The sequence below is a fragment of the Triturus cristatus genome, chromosome 5_2 (assembly GCF_964204655.1).
Source record: "Triturus cristatus chromosome 5_2, aTriCri1.1, whole genome shotgun sequence".
Taxonomy (NCBI): Eukaryota; Metazoa; Chordata; class Amphibia; order Caudata; family Salamandridae; genus Triturus; species Triturus cristatus.
This window is the reverse complement of record NC_140588.1, coordinates 570,674,729-570,698,138: the sequence shown is the minus strand read 5'-3', so window position 1 is coordinate 570,698,138 and position 23,410 is coordinate 570,674,729.

The following is a 23,410-nucleotide window of genomic DNA, read 5'->3' as shown; positions in this document are numbered from 1 at the left end:
AACGGCAGGCCAGGCGCAAGTGGGCAGGGGTGGTGGGAGTGGAGGATGGCGGAGGCGCGAACCTGACCAGTTGGCTCAGGACCCGGCTATGGCACACGTCAGAACCATCCTGGACGCATACCGGCGTGACTCCAGAGGCATCGCCCAGGTAGTGGGGACCCTCAATGAGATGAAGACCCTGCAGGTTGAGCATCATGCCAGGATGGAGGCAAGACTGGCAGAGCTCTTGGCGGTGCACAGGGACGTGAGCCAATCCCTCGGTCAGATCGCCCAAAGCCTGGCAAACCCTCCCTGTGCCACCAGGCGTAGAGCAGCACCAGACACAGGGAGGGAGGAGGAGGAGGATTCATATAATGGAGCGACCCTTGCATCGTCAAGGCAGGCGTCTGAGGGTCCCCGCAGGAAGGTGGGTCATCCACGAAAAAGACCGTGAGAGTCAGCGGAACATCACCATCTCCCAGGTCACCTGGCCTGGCACCTGGCCCTCTGGCCCAACAGCAGCACAGCAGCAAAGGACATTCTCTGCCACATGGCCTTGCTGGTCACTGTCTGACCAATGTTGACAAAGACTGTGGCACAGACTCTGATGACTGTCAATGGCAAGGACACCAACTCCCCCTGTGAACTTTGGATTCTACACTCCCGCCAAGCACCTCTTGTCACCCCCCCAAACACGTACCCCAGCACTAATTAAATTCATCACAATCACAAGATGATGCCGTCATTTTGCATTATTCCACTACATGTGTGTGTTGTAAAGTCAAACCATGCCTGATTTCTGAATTAACTCCAAACATCCATACCCTGGGGTCTGAGTCTGGCACAGGACACACATGGGTCACAACGTACCATCCAAGACAGACATGGAGCACCATACTCACCCGTGATGGGCCCAACCAGCTGAGGGGGTGCCCGCACAACTGTGCCTACAGACCTATTCAGACAGTCATGCGCAGAGGTCATGTGGAGTGTCCTGGGGTGGGAGTCCCAGGTCTGTGTAGACACGTGGCAGAACCATGTCCTGCATGCTTGAGTCAGGTGGATGTGGAGAATGGTGGGCCAGCCAAGGTTGGATGCATGGAGATGGCACAATTGGGTGTTGGATCACAGTGCCACAAGGTTGTGTTGTGGTTGTGGGCTGCATCCTGAGTGTGTGCGTGGATTGAGAAGGTCATCCTGCAGCTGGCAGTGATCCACTCCCCCCATCTCTGTTGGACGTTGATGTGGCCTGGTCGCCGGATGTAGTAGCAGAGCTCTGCAGATGCACCCTGGATGTGGACAAGTATCATGGGATTTCTAACGCACATGTCCGTAGAGTGCAGGGTAGGATTAGATACGGATGTCGTAGTTGACCTGGGGGATGGTCTCCCTCTTGCCTTGAGGTGGATGGAACTGGGGATCATGTGCATAATGCAGAGTGTGCTGCCGCATGAGGCACAGATGCTGCTGATTAGCATAGCACATGTCAGCAAGCAATCCATGATGAACACCAGCTCGTTTGCGTGGACACTAGGTGCCCTTGCAGCAGGGCCTGCAGCAGCATGCGCCATGTCAAGGAAACAATGCCACAAGTAGCACACAAAGACAAGGATCTCAGGAAGGAACCATGCAAAAGGTGTATGTCAAGGAAAGAATGTCTGGTTCAACATGGCACACACACACACAATGGATTCACATGCAGCACAGTGGCCGTCGTGGAGACTGACATGCCACAATACCTACACAGCCATGGACATCATGCACAATACAGAATCTAATCCTACTCTACACATAGACTCATATGCACCATCTCTGAGAACATTGCCAGACATGCCGCATGCACAGTGGCAACAGACCACCATTGACAGAGATGAGGCACCTTGGAGGCAGAGGGACACCTTTATTACTCATGTGTGTCGGAATGCTAATTCAACTCTGTCAACACATACACAGGTCATGTGGATGAACATGTGGGACCAACACTGGCCCCCCCTTACCACCACAGATGCTGGAAATCCATGGCACTAGCACACAAGTGACGGGTTACAGCTAAACACCCCCTGCTGCTCACGGAGAGCCTGCTATACACCATTGAGCCCCTAATGGGGAATTCACACACCATGTCAACCCGGTGCAACCCGTATTTTTCCGAGGCCAGTGTTACACACATTGATGGCTCCATCACAATCCCATTACAGATGACTGTCACCAAGTCTGACCATCAATTCAGGTGAATTCTGCTCCAGGTCATGTGCCCCATGGTGATTCTACATGTATGTAAAGTATCCAAACATGAACAGGAGCAGTGCACACACATTCAAAACAAATACCACTCCCAAAAAACCGTGCTGCATCCCTTACCCGAAGGAGTTTTTCGAACTTGTCCGTGCATGTAACGCTGATTCAGCACATGTTGCTGTGTTCATGAGGAATAGCAGGAGCACAACAATGCCACCAGCAGACAGCATGTGCAAGTAGCTGTGGATGGGAAACACACCAGAAGTCAGACAAAAGAAGCACATCCGCATGCATGTGCATGTACTCGACACGTATTAGGTTGTCAACATGCGAGGTGACAATGATGACTCTGGAAAAACATTCTTCTATTGCACCATCACTCGAGTGACACATCCAAACACACCTCTGACTCACTTGGAAGACATGCAGATGGACACACACATTGCAACACATGCCACACACAGCCAAATGCGTGCACACTCAGACACTGGAACTCACCACTAAGCAAAGAAGTCGTGTATGAGCCGACTCCGCATGTCCTCTACCGCCTCCTCCTCCTCCACATCACTTGCCTCATGCCCAAGCCCTTCATCCTCCACGGGTGGATGGTCCTGCTCATCTGGATCCAGGATGAGTGGCACAGCTTTCTCCACTGCCATGTTGTGCAGCATGCAGCACACGAGGAAGATCTTGCAGACCTTCACCGGTGCATATGGGAGTGCACCACCGGTCTTGTGGAGGCAACGGAATCGGCTCTTCAGGAGGCCAAACGTCCTCTCTATCACTCGCCTGGTCCGCCCATGGGCGTTGTTGTAGCGGTGATCGGCAGCCGTGCTGGGGGTTGCGGAGAGGCGTGATCAGCTTGGCATGTTGGGATAGCCAGTGTCCCCTACATGGAAACATCATGAACAAGAGTGGGTCAGGAGGAGCAGTAAGACAGGAAGATGACGTTAACCACAGGACTGCCAGAGTATACCCACCAACATTACATGCTCGTTCGTTGCGCAGCTGCAGCATCATTTCAGGCACCCTGCTACGCCTCATGATGTACGCATCGTGTGCTGATCCTGGAAAACGAGCACAGACATGTGAAATCACCATGTTGGCAAGACACACCGCAAGGGCATTAATGGAGTGGTAATGCTTGCGGTTACGGAAGGCTACCTCCTGTGCCTGTGGTGGTACCAAAGCCACATGTGTTCCATCTATGGACCCAATGACATGGGGCATCCCTCCCAGGGCATAGAACTCACGCTTGACAGCTGTCAACTACTAAGGAGTTGGGAATTTAATGAACTCATCCAGGTGCTCGAACATGGCCTCTAAAAAATCATGCAGAACACGGCTGAACATGGTTTGGGACATCCCACCGACATGGGCAATGGTATGTTGAAAGGTACCCGTGGCCAAGAAATGTAGGGCTGCCATCACCTTCATCTTGGGTGTCAGTGCAGTAGGATACCTGTGTAGCGGTTGGAGGTGTGGTGCCAGCCGTGTCGTCAGGTCCTCAATAAAGCGTTGGGGGAAGCGGTTGCGGCGGATACAGTCATTTTCCCGCATGTCAGCCAAGTCCGGAATTGCTCGAGGGAGAGGCGGAGCCCTGCAGTGAATCAGAAGGGACAACGCAGAGTGAGTACAGTACACCACCAATGTCAATGTACAGAGCACATGCTCAACAGGCAATACACATATGCTACATACAGAGTCAGGTCTGTGCAATATGCCCTGGACACGTATGCCAGGCATGTGACACTCCTACCAAGAGCCAGCTACAAACGTTGATTCTCAACCTCACTATGCCATGCCATGAAACTAGCTGTGGGCCAGTGTAAGTGAGCAGGCAGACGCATTACAGGAGTTACAGACATCCAAATATGTGCAGAAGAAGGATGTTTATTGTGCAGACAGGTTGCGGAACACTAGAGGCACAGGTCACATGTCATAGAATAAGGACACACACCACACCTTGCCATGAAGGATTACATGTCAAGACTGATCACACATACATTGTGAGTATGCAGATATGTCCGTGTTTTGGAACTCCGTGTCGATGCATACATACACACCTAACGTCGGATTACAGATGTGTGCTGGTGTGCGTAACAGTGTGCCATGCCCATCTACACACAGACACATGTTGGTTGCAGCAACAGCAGATGCATTTGACCAAACACCTACAGCAAACCTATGGGAACACATGACACACACATGACATAGCTACAGCGTGCAACGCGGGCATTCACTTGTCAGGGGTAACATTCCGTGTACCTGGCATCAGGGGACATTTGCGGGTGTCGGTGACTGTGCCATGCCAGTGACGCATGGCCCACCAAGTCAGTACTACATGCACACATGTCAAAGGAGTGAAGGGGATGTGTGGCACATAGGGCACCATCACACGTGACATGTGTACACAGCTCATCATACTGTAATTTGCTTTGCACCTCAGGAGTATGGTGCCACATCACAGCCTGTGCCCGACACATGTAGTACTGCACAGACGATGCCTTGATGTCCAGCCTTGGCCATGTATGACAGCTCAATTAATTTCTGTGTGCCGCCTGTCACCACTGTCAGGTGTGAATCCCACCGTACATACGCTCTGAGGGCGTGTGTGGGGTCCCTATCACTATGGTGGTGCTGGCATATGCGTACGCCATAGTGATACGGACCGTACACACGCGTGTGTACGGTCCGGACTACTATGGGGGTGCTCACGTACGTGTACGCCATAGTAGTCCGGACCGTACACACGCTTGTGTACGGTCCCTATCACTATGGGGGTGCTCGCGTACGTGTACGCCATAGTAGTCCGGACTGTACACACGCGTGTACGGTCCCTATCACTATGGGGGTGCTCGCGTACGTGTACGCCATAGTAGTCCGGACCGTACACACGCGTGTACGGTCCGTATCACTATGGTGATGCTGGCGTATGCGTACGCCATAGTGATAGGGACCGTACACGCATGTGTACAGTCTGGACTACTAAAGCGTACACGTACGCGAGCACCCCCATAGTGATAGGGACCGTACACACGCGTGTGTATGGTCCCTATCACTATGGGGTGCTCGCGTACGTGTACGCCATAGTAGTCAGGACTGTACACACGCGTGTACGGTCCGTATCACTATGGTGGTGCTGGCGTATGCGTATGCCATAGTGATAGGGACCATACACGCGTGTGTACGGTCCGGACTACTAAGGCGTACACGTACGCGCAACCCCATAGTGATAGGGACCGTACACACGCGTGTGTACGGTCCCTATCACTATGGGGGTGCTCGCGTACGTGTACGTCATAGTAGTCCAGACCGTGCCACATCACAGCCTGACCCGTGCCCGACACATGTAGTACTGCACAGACGATGCCTTGATGTCCAGCCTTGGCCATGTATGACAGCTGAATTCATTTCTGTGTGCCGCCTGTCACCACTGTCAGGTGTGAATCCCACCGTACATACGCTCCGAGGGCGTGTGTGGGGTCCCTATCACTATGGTGGTGCTGGCGTATGCGTACACCATAGTGATAGGGACTGTACTCGTGTGTGTACGGTCCGGACTACTAAGGTGTACACGTACGCGCAACCCCATAGTGATAGGGACCGTACACACGCGTGTGTACGGTCCCTATCACTATGGGGGTGCTCGCGTACGTGTACGCCATAGTAGTCCGGACCGTGCCACATCACAGCCTGACCCACCTGTGCCCGACACATGTAGTACTGCACAGACGATGCCTTGATGTCCGGGGTGCTTGCGTACGTGTACGCCATAGTAGTCCGGACCGTACACACGCGTGTGTACGGTCCCTATCTCTATGGGGGTGCTCGCGTACATGTACGCCATAGTAGTCCGGACCGTACACACGCGTGTACGGTCCGTATCACTATGGTGGTGCTGGTGTATGCGTACGCCATAGTGATAGGGACCGTACACGCATGTGTACGGTCCGGACTACTAAAGCGTACACGTACGCGAGCACCCCCATAGTGATAGGGACTGTACACACGCGTGTGTACGGTCCCTATCACTATGGGGGTGCTCGCGTACGTGTACGCCATAGTAGTCCAGACCGTACACACGCGTGTACGGTCCGTATCACTATGGTGGTGCTGGCGTATGCGTACGCCACAGTGATAGGGACCGCACACGCGTGTGTACGGTCCGGACTACTAAGGCGTACACATACGCGAGCATCCCCATAGTGATAGGGACCGTACACACGCGTGTACTGTCCGTTGCAATGCATTTGGGGTGCCCTAGGGCTGTGGGACACACTGTACCTGTGTTGTGACATAGGATTGCCATAGGGGACACATGAGGGGCCTAAATGCATGCTGGTTGTCATGGAGACCGAGTTTCAGGTTTGAATTTTGCATCAGGTGGCCAGCAGAAGTCGGTTGGAGACAATTTACTTTGTTGCAATGTGGTTGTTGACATTACATCATGCTCAATTTTAAGACCATGCAAAGCCTGTCACTGGGGTAAAATGATTGGACGACACGTAGGATGCAAATGTGACTGAGCCAATCACTCTGTACTCCTGTAAATGAAACAGGCCAGCAAGGAAGATATAAGGCAGCCAGGTCCCTTGAGAGAGCACTTGCCTGCACATCCTTGCATTCCACACCACTGCTGCTGCTTGTGATTCCTCTGGCACCATGTCCAGGTCTGTGGAGAGGGCCCAGCCATTCACCATGGAGGAGAATATGGCGTTGGTGGATGTGATCCTCCCACAGTACACCATGCTGTATGGTCGATCAGGGGAGCAGGTGAGTGCAGACTCCACTAGCTTAAATTGTGCCCCTTTTTGTGACTGTGACTTCTGGCATTGTGTCCAGGTGTGAAAGACATGCAGGGTTCTTCATAGTGGGTCCCAGGGGGGGGGAGGGCTCATGTCTCCCATGCAGAGTATGCTGTAGTTCCTGTGTGCACAACGCACTAGCATGGTGCTTACTGTGACGATCACTGCATGGTGCATGCCGCTTTTGGACTGCCTAATCCTCCTGGAAATGTTGTTTCTACAGTCCTGATGTGAGTCTGTGCTCCCCCCAGGGTGAAAGGTGCCAGGACCCACTGATGTGTGTCTGTTCAGTGTACCTGTGGTGAGAGTGTCCAAATGATGTGGTCGTCCCCTGGACATTGGTGTGTGTGTGTGAGTCCCCTGTCATGTGGGTGTGTGCATATGTGGAGTGTTGCACCCCAGCTGCATGTGGGATGGATACATCCTGGCCATCTGATGTGAGCAGGGAGCTGTGCTGGATGTCTGCCGTGCTGAGACAGCCCCACATCTGTGACACCCCCAGCCTAGTGGCACATGTGCAGAGTGAGGTTTGTAGCGGCAGTTGCCTATGCCAGGTGATTGTTCAGTGCCTGTGTGTGTCTGTGTACTCTGCTGAGGTAGCGTAAGTGGGCTGGGGCATGTGACTGCTTAGGGGCACTGTTCAGATTCCTGTTGTAGCTTGTGATGCACAGTGTGAGCCTGCATCATTGATTGTGTTGCACCCCTCATGCCACCTGTGTACTTTCAATGGCACCTACTGCATTCGCCCATTCCCAGGAGGATGATGTCACTATGGCAAAGGTGCAATGAGTTGGCTGCATACTATGGCCAGTTCAAACATGCATAATTTGTAATATGTGTGTCTCTGTATCATTGATAAGGTGGATTGATGTATTGTCACTTTTGCATCCTCACAGGTAGGCGTCTGTGCCAAGGGGGAGATCTGGAAGCAAGCCGTCAGTGCCGTGAGGAGGATGGATGGTCGGAAGCGGCGCCTAGCCCAGGTGAGGAAACGCTGGCAGGACATCCGGTGCTGGACGCGGAGGATCGCACGGGTCCTGCTGGGGGACTCACCTGTGAGCCAGAAAAACCGTGGGCGCCGGCGTCTGACCCACATCCAGAAGCGTGTGCTGGCGGTGGTCTTCCCCGACTTGGACAGGCGCTTACTGGAGAAGCAGCAGCAGGAAGGGGGTAGGTACATGTGTGTTTGTTGTGTGTAACCAGCTTTTGGAAGTGCACAGTTGCATGGATACACTGCCAGGGTTTAAATGTGCATTGCATATCCTGTTCCCCAAAGTAAAGCGGTGCTGTTCTTCCTCCCTTCCCCTCCTTGCCATGTGTTCCCTGGTCTGTGTGTAGTCACTCTTGCACAAGGTCATCTAGGCTGGCAGTTACACCAAGTGCCCAATGCTTGCAGCATCATGTGTGGGGGTGGTGTGTAACAGGTTTTTGCACGTTGCCTGTGCCCTGGCCAGTTCTGTCATTGTTGGGTCCATGTTAGTTGGCACTGATGCTGAGTCCCGACATGGGAGTGTGTGTTTCATGTGTACTGCCTTACTGCCTGCATGTCGAATGTTGTGCCCTCTGACATGATGTACTTGAGTGTGAGATGTGCATAGTGCAGGGATGGTGGCTTGTGTTCCAGTCATATCCATCCAGGCCCATGGAGTAGTGTGGCCACTACAGTCCCCTGGGGCACCTTTTCCTAGGTATCATGTGTGTCATCAGACAATGTGGACATTCTCTGTGTCTTCAGCATAGTTTGGGCCCTGTGGCATAGTACCGTGGCCTCATTTGTATTCACGTATACTGTGCTACATGTGTCCACTGTACAGGGTGACCTAAATTAGCTGGTGCATACTCACAGGGGCCAGTGCCTGTGTGTCTTGGTACAACTATCTGATGATGGTTGTTTGTCAGTGATATATGTGGACAGGCGCACCAGTGGTAGTTTGTGTGCGATCAGGATTAATTGCAGGCCATGTGTTTTCATCCCAGACTAAGAGGTGTAAGTACTTCCTCTGTCTCAATCACATTGTCTCAGGTAGGGGGGGGGGTTGGTGCGGGCAAGGCCTACATGTCCAAACCTGAAGTCTCCTTGCTCGGTCTGGCCAGTGTGTGATGTTTGTGTGGCCAAACACGCAAGGTACAGTGCCCCAGTCATGTTGGCCATGGTTTTCAGTATTACCTTTGCAGCATGTCCCAAGAGTTGCTAGACATGGTTCCTGCTCATCCCTTTCTTGGCTACGCTGTGTGTCGCTGATGCTGTGCTAGATTGTCCCCAGAGCCTGGCTCCTCTGTACAATTTGATATCAAGTTATTTGCTATTGTGTCATGCTCTCCATATTTTAACAGTGGCATGGTGGGTCAACAAACTGTGTGTTGCAGGGACTACATATGTACCATGTATTGTAGATGTTACTCTTGTAGCTTTTCAGGCTATGCACTGTGACCTATGTAGAGTTGACTCATGTGACATATGTATACAGGTGTCTGATTTCTCCTGTCTCTTCACCTTGCCCACAGCATCGTCGGGGGACTACGAGGGAGACACTGGCACGGACCGTGAGGAGGGAGCGAGCACCAGTGCCAGCAGTGCAGAGTTGTCTGGCACATCGAGTGGCACGGAGGCCGACGGGAGTGCAGCGGAGGACCTGTCCAGTCAAACCACCAACGACTATGATGCAGACGGGTCCGAGGCTGAGCACTCCGAGGGGGCGGAGGCTGCTCCCACAGCTGACACCAGCACTCCATCACTACCCGCCCCCTCCATTCCGATCACCGGCCTCCCACTTGCTTGTGTGCCTTCCCGCTGTGCTCGGTCACCACGTGTCTCCTTCTTGCCAGGCACCGCACCCCCTGCCCCTGTCTCCACTGCTGCCACCAATGCCGAGTCTGTGGACATCCTGCGGCAGTTGCAGGTTGGTCAGACTGCGATGCTTAATGTCCTCCATGGCCACAGCCAAGTGCTCAACCAGATGGAGGCATACATGGAGGGCATTTCAGCTGCGCAGTCTGACCAACGCAACTTGCTGAGGTCCATAGACTCGACACTGACTGCAGCATTGGGTCTCCTGCAGCGCTACGTCCCCCCCTACCCCTGCAGCATCCACACTTCCCACTCCCATGCCTGTCCAAAGCACACCCAGACGTAGCCATGCACGCACCCCACCAGACACAGGCACCACACTACCAGGGAAGGCAAAGCGCACACCTCCTGGCACGCACACACAGGGTGAAGTAGGCACACCCACTGGGTCGGGGGGGAAACAGAAGACACGCAGCCAGAGTGGGAGTATACATTCCTCACGACCACCACCCTCCAAATCCACTCCCCTCAGCTCTCCTGGCCAAGAGTCGGACACAGGGTCAGTCCTGCCCAGTCTGTCCATCAGCCCCAGTATGGCACCACCCCGCAAGCGGTGGAGGCAGGACACCGGCAGGGGAGTTGAGTCCCCCCCCGTCCACACTTTCCCCCAGTAGCGCTGCGACCCATCCCTCCGCCCCCCCCTCCTTGGGGCCTGTGGTTCCTTCGGGTGCAGGGGAGACGCTGGGCGACCTGGCAGTAGTGTGCAGCGCCGTGCTCCAATCCACCTTTGGCGCTGCCCCACCCCCTGTGTTGAAGTCGTCCGTCCCTGCACCCACAACACCTACCCTTGCCCCTCCTGTCCCTGCGGTGCCTGGTCCTTCCCCCCCACATGATGTCCCCCCCTGTGGATGACAAGGTAGTCTGAAATGTGCAGGCAAGTTAGGGGACACGCATCCCAATGTGGCCCCCACCTGGTTTGGAACTATGGACTGCCCTATGGGCCTTGTGCATTTTGAACTCTTCGTACAATTCATTTTAGAACATTGCTGAATAAAGCTATTTTATTTTCCTTGCCACACTACTGCTTTTCTGGCATTGCTGTTGGTGGTGCTGCTCCATGATTTGGGGTGGCGATAATGTGTTAGGTGTCTGGGATATGTTGTAGTGTGCTGTTCGTGGGGTGGACCCTGTTATCTGTGTGCCATCACACGATATTTGCTATCACACTTTGCTCATGTAAGCTGTTACTGCATGGTGACATTGTCACAAGGTGTGTACCTTCGTCTGTGGACCCTGACATCTTCCCTGCAGGGTGTTGTGAAGACATTTGTGCAGTGCTGTGTCTACATTTGCTGGGTGTGTGACGGACCCCTTCTACTTTGGCCATGCATGCTGGCCAAGGTCTCCACCTGCATCATTTGTGTCATCCTTGGGGGTCACTGTACTTGTGAGTAGAGTATATTGACAGGACTTCATGTGTACATGTTCCCTTTTCCGTACTTTGCATGTGTGTACTCCCAGCCTCGCACACAAGTGTTTCGTGTTCTGCTGGGTCTTTGAGCACCTGACTGACAATTGTGGCCATTGTCTCTGTGTGTACTCAACCCCTTTCTTTCCATGGGCACAGCTGGGGGGACTCTGAACACACCCCCCTGTGTCTGGGCACTGCTGGGAGTGATAGGCACCCACCCCTTCTATGTCTGGGTACTGCTGGGAGTGATAGGCACCCACCCCTCCTATGTCTGGGCACTGCTGGGAGGACTCTGCACACACCCCTCCTGTGTCTGGGCACTGCTGGGAGGACTCTGCACACACCCCTCCTGTGTCTGGGCACTGCTGGGAGTGATAGGCACCCACCCCTCCTATGTCTGGGCACTGCTGGGAGGACTCTGCACACACCCCTCTTGTGTCTGGGCACTGCTGGGAGGACTCTGCACACGCCCCTCCTGTGTCTGGGCACTGCTGGGAGGACTCTGCACACACCCCTCCTGTGTCTAGGCACTGCTGGGAGTGATAGGCACCCACCCCTCCTATGTCTGGGCACTGTTGGGAGTGATAGGCACCCACCACTCCTATGTCTGGGCACTGCTGGGAGTGATAGGCACACACACCTCCTGTGTCTGGGCACTGCTGGGAGGACTCTGCACACACCCCTCCTGTGTCTGGGCACTGCTGGGAGGACTCTGCACACACCCCTCCTGTGTCTGGGCACTGCTGGGAGTGATAGGCACCCACCCCTCCTATGTCTGGGCACTGCTGGGAGGACTCTGCACACACCCCTCCTATGTCTGGGCACTGCTGGGAGGACTCTGCACACACCCCTCCTGTGTCTGGGCACTGCTGGGAGGACTCTGCACACACCCCTCCTGTGTCTGGGCACTGTTGGGAGTGATAGGCACCCACCCCTCCTATGTCTGGGCATGTACGGTCCATACATACACTGGTGGGGTGGGGGTACGCTCTATTCATACACGGGTGTGGGTACGCTCCGTACATACACAGGTGGGGTAGGGGTACGGTCCATACATGCACGGGTGGGGAGTTGGTCCGCTGCATGCATTCACGGGTGGGGGTACACTCCATTCATACACGGGTGTGGGTACGCTCCGTACATACACTGGTGGGGTGGGGGTACGGTCCGTACATACACGGGTGGGGAGTTGGTACGCTGCATGCATACACGGGTGGGGGTACGGTCCGTACATACACTGGTGGGGTGGGGGTACGCTCCGTACATTCCCGTACCCACGGTTTGCTGGCCTGGGTACGTACCGTCCCCAGGCCTTAAGAGCGTGGGTACGGGCCGTACCACGCCCACCACTATGTCACCCCAACAATGGCGGTACGGCCCGTACCCACGTTCTGATGGCCTGGGTACGGGCCGTACCAGCATTGTTGGGGTGATGTGGGGGTACGCGTGGTATGACTCCTACCAACGCTCTGAGGGCCTGGGTACGGTTCAGACCCCCAATGGGGTGCCGTAGGGGTACGCACCGTCCCCAGCCCTTCAGAGCGTGGGTACGGGTCGGACCACGTGTACCCCCACATCACCCCAACAATGCTGGTACGGCCCGTCCCCAGGCCTTTATTACGTGGGTATGGGCCGTACCGCCATTGTTGGGGTGACGTAGTGGTGGGCATGGTACGGCCCGTACCCACGCTCTTAAGGCGTGGGTACGGTACGTACTGGTATTGTTGTGTTGCCGGTTCGCGTCAACATCCACTTCCGTTGTGGCGGACGCATGCGTTGCTGGACACGCCCCCACCCCCTCAAGGTGACCAGGTCCTGCAGGTCAGGTATGTCCAGGGCATGTGTGATTTTTGACTTGTGTGGGGGTTATGTGTCCTGCCCCTGCCCCCCCCCTTTGTCCCTGGGTGTTATTCTGACCTTCTGCGGCCTCTGCGTCGGTGCCTGTAGAGCAGGTGGACTGCTATGAGGGCTGGGATGACACGTAGGTTCGGGTCCATGGCTGTCCGTCGCGTACAGGTGCTCCTTGTGTGCGTCGTCCTGATTTCCCGGCAGTTTTTGGCAGCCGGAAAATATAATCCGTGCGGGGTGACGTCGGTGCGGATCGTACTTCCTGGTTCGTGACCCGCAGCCTGAATGCGTCCCGACGTCACGTCGGTGCATTCCCGGATCACATTGGTATGTATTCTTTCGTCGGTCGGTGTTTTTTACGATTCGTACGGAAATGGTGTTTCCGTGGGAATCGTACTTCCATGTTTGTAATGTTTATTTCCCGGGTACGAGTCGGACGGAGAAAACGCTCCGACCGACGGGTCGTACCCGGTTTCTCCAGGATCGGAATCGGCACCTGTATATTGATTGGAGTTGGAGTAGTAAATTATATTGATTTACTATCAAGCACTTTCTTTGATTTAATAGTGAGTGGAGTTGGAATAGTCAATTATATTTATTTACTATCCAGCACCTTCCATGATTTAATATTGATTGGAGTTGGAATAGTAAATTATATTTATTTACTATCCAGCACCTTCCCTAAATTAACCCCTTCAGTGCCCGCCCCTTTCCCCGCCCAGTGCCGGCCGTTGCATTAGCGGGCGGGGTCTATGACGAGCTGGACTCGTCATGGGCACAGCGCCACCGCGGCCCATGACGAGTCCAGCTCGTCATGGGCACTGAAGGGGTTAATACTGACTGGAGTTGGAATAGTCAATTATATTTATTTACTATCCAGCACCTTCCCTAAATTAATACTGACTGGAGTTGGAATAGTAAATTATATTTATTTACTATCCAGCACCTTCCCTTATTTAATACTGACTGGAGTTGGAATAGTAAATTATATAGATTTACTATCCAGTACCTTCCATGATTTAATACTGAGTGGAGTTGGAATAGTATTGATTAATACCATATAGCATTTTTATATTGTACTTTTGAAAATGATCATATTTTCATCTAACAGTTAAAATATATATATAATTAATAGAGTATTAATATTATTAATATGTGTATTATTAATAGTATTAATAAATACATTGGTTATATTTTCATTATTGTTGTAAAAGGAATATTGCATTTTCATTTAATTGCATTTAACAAAACATAATATAACTTTAATAGTATATTTTTTATATATAGTAGATATGTTGAATTAATATTATTAATATTTTTTTAATAATATTAATATTTACATTATTTAAGTGTTTTGTATTTTGGTGTCAACTTATGTATTTATTTTATATTTTGATATGTAGAGTTAATAATCCTATTGATTTTTAATAATAAAAATTAATATATGTGTTATAATATTTATTATTAATGTTGTACTAGTTTTACGAAATTTTGGGAAATGAATCTTTTTTTTTTAACCTTTTAGAAAATATTTTGGTAAAAGTTTCGGTAAGTTTACTGTATGTTTTATTATATTTAAGTTTAACCTTTTTATTTATTCAATCCTTTTTGCTGAAGGGGACTATTTTTGTAACCGCTTAGTGTCGTTTTGGGTTATTTTGCCGGGATGAGATCGCGGTTGGGAGCTGTGTCGCTTGGAGGCAGGTAAGAGTTATTTATTATTGTTTAAATTAGGTTTAAAGGTAATTTGGATGTAGTTTGTTGGTTTGTAGTGTATTTAGAGTTTGGTGGTTGTGTTTCTGGTGTAATTTAGGTGTGTGTTACGTTGTGAGAATTTTCGAGTAGGCTACGTGTTTTAGGACTCGTGTTTCTGTAGTAGTGTTTGTAGATATTTTTATGTGTATTGTTATTAAATGTCATTAAACGTTTTTAGAAGTTGTGTTTATGTATTTTTGTGTGGGTGGGTATGTGTTTTTTTGTTTTACAGGTTTCTCTTTGACGACGTCGCTTTTTGGAGAATGTTGCCGTTTTTTTTTTTTAAGAGGTGTGTATTAGTTTAGTGAACTAATGTTTATTTAACACACTCTTAATTTTTCGCGTTTTCATAGAGTGTTTTTTACTTTGTAAGCGTTTTCGGGTTTTTGAAGGGTTTGCCAATTGGATTTATCGCCAAATTATTTTTTTTTGGATCAGTTGCTGTTTTTTTTTTGGACAAGGTGTGTGTTCGTTTTGTAAGCTAATCTTTATTTAACACAGTCTTTATTTTTGCCATTTTCTTGGAGCGTTTTTTACGTTTCATATTTTTTCGGGTTTTTTATGCCATTTAAAGTTGGATTTATCGATTCGAGGAATTGTTTTTGGACATGTTTGCATTTTTGCATTTTTTTTTGGGCTTATTTAATGTTGTTTGGGATACATCGACACCTGGATGGACTTTGACCTTCTCTTTCATTGGATTTGGTGCTACAACAACTGTAAGTAATTGTTTTAATGGTATGTGGGAGGGAAATGTCATTTATTTCTGTTTTGCTATGTATTGTATTTTGTTAAATATTATTATTTTGTCAATATATTTTTAATATTTTATCAATTGTATATATTTGACAAATTAATAATGTTTCATGAAAATATGGAAGTATTTTATTTATGCATATGTTGTGATTTAAATGACAATGTTTTCATTTATGTTTAAATTGGAATTAAAGGATGCTTTTTGCAATTAGGGATAAGTATTCTAAGCCTCGAGTTGTAGGATAGAGTGTAACTTGGCTTTGGAGAAGTTCATACATTTTATTTGTTTGCTTACTTACTTTTGGTTTAATTCGTGTAATGGATTGTTGTATCCTTAGTTCTTGGTAGCTTTGCTCCTTTTGAATACTTTGTAGTAGTTTTTGAAGTGTGGGTGTACCTCTCTCTGTTGTTGCCTGGAAGGCGTTATGCCATCCTTCAACGGCGTTGTTACTTTTGGCTTCTTTGTTTAGGGTACTGAGGTACACGTTCCACCATGGTATGTGGAACTTTGGTAATCTTCTGTGGCCTGATCGGTGTAGTCTCCCTACCCTTGTGTCCTCAAAGTAATCCAGTAGTGGACTTAACTTTTCTTCATTTCTTTTGTAGAATGGACTCTCTATTAATAGGTTATAGTGTTCTGGTACGTCAGTCACAGGGACATAGGCTAGGGCTATTAGTTTTTTTATATTGTATGCTAAGGTGCTATCTGTGACGTATTCTACACTCAGGTGCCGATTCGGATCCTGGAGAAACCGGGTACGAACCGTCGGTCGGAGCGTTTTCTCCGTCCGACTCGTACCCGGGAAATAAACATTACAAACATGCAAGTACGATTCCCACGGAAACACCATTTCCGTACGAATCGTAAAAAACACCGACCGACGAAAAAATACATACCAATGTGATCCGAGACAGCGCCGACGTGACGTCGGGACGCATTCAGCCTGCGGTTCACGAACCAGGAAGTACGATCCGCACTGACGTCACCCCGCACGGAAAAAATTCTCCGCCTGCCAAAAACTGCCGGGAAACCAGGACGACGCGTACAAGGAGCACCTGTACGCGATGGACAGCCATGGACCCGAACCTACGTGTCATCCCAGCCCTCATAGCAGTCCACCTGCTCTACAGGCACCGACGCAGACGCCGCAGAAGGTCAGAATAACACCCAGGGGCAAAGGGGGGGGCAGGGGCAGGACACATAACTCCCACCCAAGTCACAAATTACACATGCCCTGGACAAACCTGACCTGCAGGACCTGGTCACCTCGAGGGGGTGGGGGCGTGTCCAGCAACGCAAGTGTCCGCCACAACGGATGTGGATGTTGACGCGAACCGGCAACACAACAATACCGGTACGTACCGTACCCAGGCCTTAAGAGCGTGGGTACGGGTCGTACCACGCCCACCACTACGTCACCCCAAAAATGGTGGTACGGCCCGTACCCACGTTCTAGAGGCCTGGGTACGGTACGTACCAGCATTGTTGGGGTGATGTAGGGGTACGCGTGGTACGACCTGTACCCACGCTCTGAAGGCCTGGGTACGGTGCGTACCCCTACGGCACCCCATTGGGGGTCTGCACCATACCCAGGCCATCAGAGCATTTGTACGGGTCGTACCACGCGTACCCCTACATCACCCCAACAATGCTGGTACGGCCCGTACCCAGGCCTTAAGAACGTGGGTACGGGCCGTACCGCCATTGTTGGGGTGACGTAGGGGTGGGCGTGGTACGACCCGTACCAACGCCCTAAAGGCCTGGGTATGGTGCAGACCCCCAATGGGGTGCCGTAGGGGTACGCACTGTACCCAGCCCTTCAGAGCGTGGGTACGGGTCGTACCACGCGTACCCCTACATCACCCCAACAATGCTGGTACGGCCCGTACCCAGGCCTTTAGAACGTGGGTACGGGCCGTACCGCCATTGTTGTGGTGGGCGTGGTACGAAACGTACCCACGCTCTGAAGGGCTGGGTACGGTACATACCCAGGCCTGCAAATCGTGGGTACGTGAATGTACGGAGCGTACCCCCACCCGTGTATGAATGGAGCGTACCCCCACCCGTGTATGAATGTAGTGTACCCACACCCCACCAGTGTATGTACGGAGCGTACCCACACCCGTGTATGGCCCGACCGTACATGCCCAGACATAGGAGGGGTGTGTGCAGAGTCCTCCCAGCAGTGCCCAGACACAGGAGGGGTGCGTGCCTATCACTCCCAGCAGTGCCCAGACACAGGAGGGGTGGGTGCCTATCACTCCCAGCAGTGCCCAGACATAGGAGGGGTGTGTGCCTATCACTCCCAGCAGTGCCCAGACGCAGGAGGGGTGGGTGAAGAGTCCTCCCAGCAGTGCCCAGACACAGGAGGGTTGGGTGCAGAGTCCTTCCAGCAGTGCCCAGACACAGGAGGGTTGGGTGCAGAGTCCTTCCAGCAGTGCCCAGACACAGGAGGGGTGTGTGCCTATCACTCCCAGCAGTGCCCAGACACAGGAGGGGTGTGTGCAGAGTCCTCCCAGCAGTGCCCAGACACAGGAGGGGTGTGTGCAGAGTCCTCCCAGCAGTGCCCAGACACAGGAGGGGTGTGTGCCTATCACTCCCAGCAGTGCCCAGACACAGGAGGGGTGGGTGCAGAGTCCTCCCAGCAGTGCCCAGACACAGGAGGGGTGTGTGCAGAGTCCTCCCAGCAGTGCCCAGACACAGGAGGGGCGTGTGCCTATCACTCCCAGCAGTGCCCATACATAGGAGGGGTGGGTTCCCGTCACTCCCAGCAGTGCCCAGACACAGGAGGGGTGTGTGCAGAGTCCTCCCAGCAGTGCCCAGACACAGGAGGGGTGTGTGCCTATCACTCCCAGCAGTGCCCATACATAGGAGGGGTGGGTTCCCGTCACTCCCAGCAGTGCCCAGACACAGGAGGGGTGGGTGCAGAGTCCTCCCAGCAGTGCCCAGACATAGGAGGGGTGGGTGCCTATCACTCCCAGCAGTGCCCAGACACAGGAGGGGTGGGTGCAGCGTCCTCCCAGCAGTGCCCAGACACAGGAGGGGTGTGTGCAAAGTCCTCCCAGCAGTGCCCAGACGCATGAGGGGTGGGTGCAGAGTCCTCCCAGCAGTGCCCATGGAAAAAAAGGGTGCAGTACCCACAGATACAATGCCCACAATAGTCAGTCAGGTGCTCAAAGACCCTGCAGAACACGTAACATGTATGCGAGGCTGGGAGTACACACATGCATAGTGTGTAAAAGGGAACATGTCCACATGAAGTAACTTCAATATACTCCACACACAAGTACAGTGACCACCAAGGATGCTACAAATGATGCAGGTGGAGATATTGCCCAGCATGCATGGCCAAAGTAGAACGGATCCGTCATACACCAAGGATATGTAGACACAGCTCAGCACAACATTTAGGAAACACCCTGCAGGGAAGATGTCAGGGTCCACAGAGGAAGGGACACACCTTGGGACAGTGTCACCATGCAGTAAGAGCATACATGAACAAAGTTATTTCACAAATACCTTGTGATGGCACACAGATACCAGGGTCCATCCCATGAGCAGCACACCACTACATTTGCCAGACACCTAACACATTATCCCCACCCCAAACATGGAGCAGCACCACCAACAGCAATACCAGAAAAGCAGTAGTGTGCAAAAGAAAAACAAAATGCTTTATTGAGCAGTCAAAATAAATTGTTATAAATGTCCACTATTTACAAGGCCCATGGGCCAGGCCATCAGCAAAGTCCTGGGGGGTACACATCGGGACGTGTGTCCCCTAACTTGCCTGCACAGTTCACATGTCCATTTCATCCACACTCTTAATTTTTCGCGTTTTCATAGAGTGTTTTTTACTTTGTAAGCATTTTCGGGTTTTTGAAGGGTTTGCCAATTGGATTTATCGCCAAATGATTTTTTTTTGGATCAGTTGCTGTTTTTTTTTTGGACAAGGTGTGTGTTCGTTTTGTAAGCTAATCTTTATTTAACACAGTCTTTATTTTTGCCATTTTCTTGGAGCGTTTTTTACGTTTCATATTTTTTCGGGTTTTTTATGCCATTTAAAGTTGGATTTATCGATTCGAGGAATTGTTTTTGGACATGTTTGCATTTTTGCATTTTTTTTTGGGCTTATTTAATGTTGTTTGGGATACATCGACACCTGGATGGACTTTGACCTTCTCTTTCATTGGATTTGGTGCTACAACATCATGTGGGGGGGAAGGACCAGGCACCGCAGGGACTGGAGGGGCAAGGGTAGGTGTTGTGGGTGCAGGGACGGGGAACTCTACCACAGGGGGTGGGGCAGTGCCAAAGGTGGAGGTCAGAATGGAGCTGCACATGGTTGCAAGGCCCCCCAGCGTCTCCCCTGCACCCGAAGGAACCACAGGCCCCAAGGAGGGGGGTGGGTCGGAGGGATGGGTCGCAGCGCTACTGGGGGAGGGTGTGGACAGGGGGGGACACAACCACCCTGACCGGGGACTCCTTTGACCGCTTGCGGGGTGGTGTCACTTTGGGGCTCAGGGACAGAGCGGCCATGAAGGAGTCTTTGGTGGAATCCTGGCCAGGAGAGCTGAGGGGAGTGGATTTGGAGGTAGTGGGTTGGGATGAATGTGGACTCCCACCGTGGCTGCGTGTCTTCCGTTTGCCCCCCGACCCAGTGGGTGTGCCTACTTGCCCCTGTGTGTGCGTGAGAGGAGGTGTGCGCTTGGCCTTCCCTGGTGGTGTGGTGCCTGTGTCTGGTGGGGTGTGTGCATGGCTACGTCTGAGTGTGCTTTGGACAGGCATAGGAGTGGGAAGTGTGGATGGTGCAGGGGTAGGGGGGGACGTAGCGCTGCAGGAGACCCACTGCTGCAGTCAGTGTCGAGTCAATGGACCTCAGCAACTGGCGTTGGTCAGACTGCGCAGCTGAGATGCCCTCCATGTATGCCTCCATCTGGGTGAGCACTCGTGTGTGGCCATGGAGGACATTAAGCATCGCAGTCTGACCAACCTGCAACTGGCGCAGGATGTCCACAGACTCAGCATTGGCGGCAGCAGTGGAGACAGGGGCAGGAGGCGGGGCCTGGCAAGAAGGAGACACATGGTGACCTAGCATGGCGGGAAGGGACCAGAGCAAGTGGGAGGCCGGTGATGGGAATCGAGGGGGCGGGTAGAGATCGAGTGCTGCTGTCAGCTGTGGGAGCAGCCTCTGCCCCCTCTGGGAGCAGCCTCGGACCCGTCAGCATCATAGTCGGTGGTGTAACTGGACAGGTCCTCCGCCTCACTCCCCTCGGCCTCCGTGCCACTCGATGTGCCAGACAAGACAGCACTGCTGCCACTGGTGCCTGCTCCCTCCTCACGGTCCGTGCCAGTGTCTCCCTCGGAGTCCCCCGACGATGCTGTGGGCAAGGTGAAGAGACAGGAAATGATCAGACACCTGTATACATATGTCACATGAGTCAAATCGACATAGGTCACAGTGCATAGCCTGAAAAGCAACATGAGTAGCATCTACAACACAAGGTACATATGTAGGCCCTGCAACACCCAGCTGGTTGACCCACCATGCCACTGAGAAACAATGGAGAGCATGACCCAACAGCAAATTACTTGTCATCAAATAGGACAGAGGAGCCAGGCTCTGGGGACAATCGTGCACAGCATCTGTACCACACAGCGTTGACAAAAAAGGGATGAGCAGGAACCATGTCTATTAACTTTTTGCACATGCTGCAAAGCCAATACATAAAAACATGCACAACATGACAGGGTCACTGCACCTTGAGTGTATGTCCAGACAAACATCACACACAGGCCAGACCTAGCAGGGAGACTTCAGATTTGGACATGTAGGCCTTGCCCGCACAAAGCACCCCCTACCTGAGACAATGTGATTGTGACAGAGGAAGTACTTACACCTCTTACTCTGGGATAAAAACACATGGCCTGCACTAAATCCTGATTGTACACAAACTACCCCTGGTGCGCCTGTCCACATATATCATTGACAATCAACCATCATCAGATTGTCGTTCCAAGACACACAGGCACTGCCCACTGTGAGTATGCACAAGCAAAATTGGGTCACACTGTACAGTGGACACATGTAGCACAGTTTACGTCAATACAGATGAGGCCAGGGTACAATGCCACAGAGCCCAACCTATGCCGAAGACACAGAAAATGTCCACATAGTTGGATGGCACACATGATACCTAGGAAAAGGTGCCCCAGGGCACGGTAGTGGCCACACACCTCCATGGTCCTGGATGGATATGACTGCAACTGAAGCAACCGTCCCTGCACTATGCATTAATCCCACTCATGGACATCATGTCAGAGGGCACAACATTGGACATGCATGCTGGAAGGCAGTACACTTTAAAGACACACTCCTATGTTGGGCCTCAGCATGAGTGCCAACTGACATGGACCCCACAATGACTGAACTGGCCAGGGCACAGCCAAGGTACCAAAACCTGTCACACTCCACCCCCACACATGATGCTGCAAGCATTGGGCACTTGGATTTACTGCCAGCCTAGATTACCTTGTGCAAGAGTGACTACACACAGACCAGGGAACACATGGCAAGGAGGGGAAGGGAGGAAGAACAGCACCGGTTTACTTTGGGGAACTGGTTATGCACTGCACATGTAAACCCTGGCAGTGTATCCATGCAACTGCGCACTTCCAAAAGCTGGTAACACACAACAAACACACATGTACCTACCCCCTTCCTGCTGCTGCTTCTCCAGTAAGCGCCTATCCAAGTCGGGGAAGACCACCGCCAGCACACGCTTCTGGATGTGGGTCAGACGCCGGCGCCCACGGTTCTTCCGGCTCTCAGGTGAGTCCCCCAGCAGGACCCGTGCAATCCTCCTCGTCCAGCACCGGATATCCTGCTAGCGTTTCCTCACCTGGGCTAGGCGCCGCTTCCGACCCTCCGTATTCCTCACGGCACTGACGGCTTGCTTCCATATCTCCCCCTTGGCATGGACGCCTACCTGTGAGGATGCAAAAGTGAGAATACTTTAATTCACCTGAGCAATGACACAGAGACACACATATTAACAAATTGTCTTCTTTGAACAGGCCATGGTATGCAGGCAACTCATTGCACATTTGTCATAGGGACATAATCCACTGTGGAAGGCAAAATGCACTACGTGGCATTGAAGGTACACAGGTGGCATGAGGGGTGCCACACAATAAATGATCCTGGATCACACTGTGCATCACAAGCTACACAAGGATTATGTACAACACCTTAAAGCAGTCACATGTCCCAGCCCACTGACGCTACCTCAGCAGAGTACAAAGACACACACAGGCACAGGACAATCACCTGCCATTGCCAACTGCGGGTACAAACCTCACTCTGCCCATGTGCCACTAGACTGGGGGGTGTCACAGGTGTGGGGCTGGCTCAGCACCGCAGTCACACAGCACTGCTCCCTGCTCACATCACATGGGCAGGGTATATCCATCCCTCATGCAGCTGGTGTGCAACACTCCCCATATGCACTCACCCACATGACAGGGGACTTACACACACACCAATGTCCAGGGGACGAACACATCATTTGTACACTCACAGCACAGGTACACTAAACAAACACACATCTATGGGTACTGTCACCTGTCACACTGGGGGGACCACAGAATCACATCAGGACTGTAGCAACAACATTCCCAGGAGGAGTAGCCAGGCAGAATGTGGCATGCACCATGCATTGATTGTCACAGTAAGCACAATGCAAGTGAGGAGTGCACACAGGAAC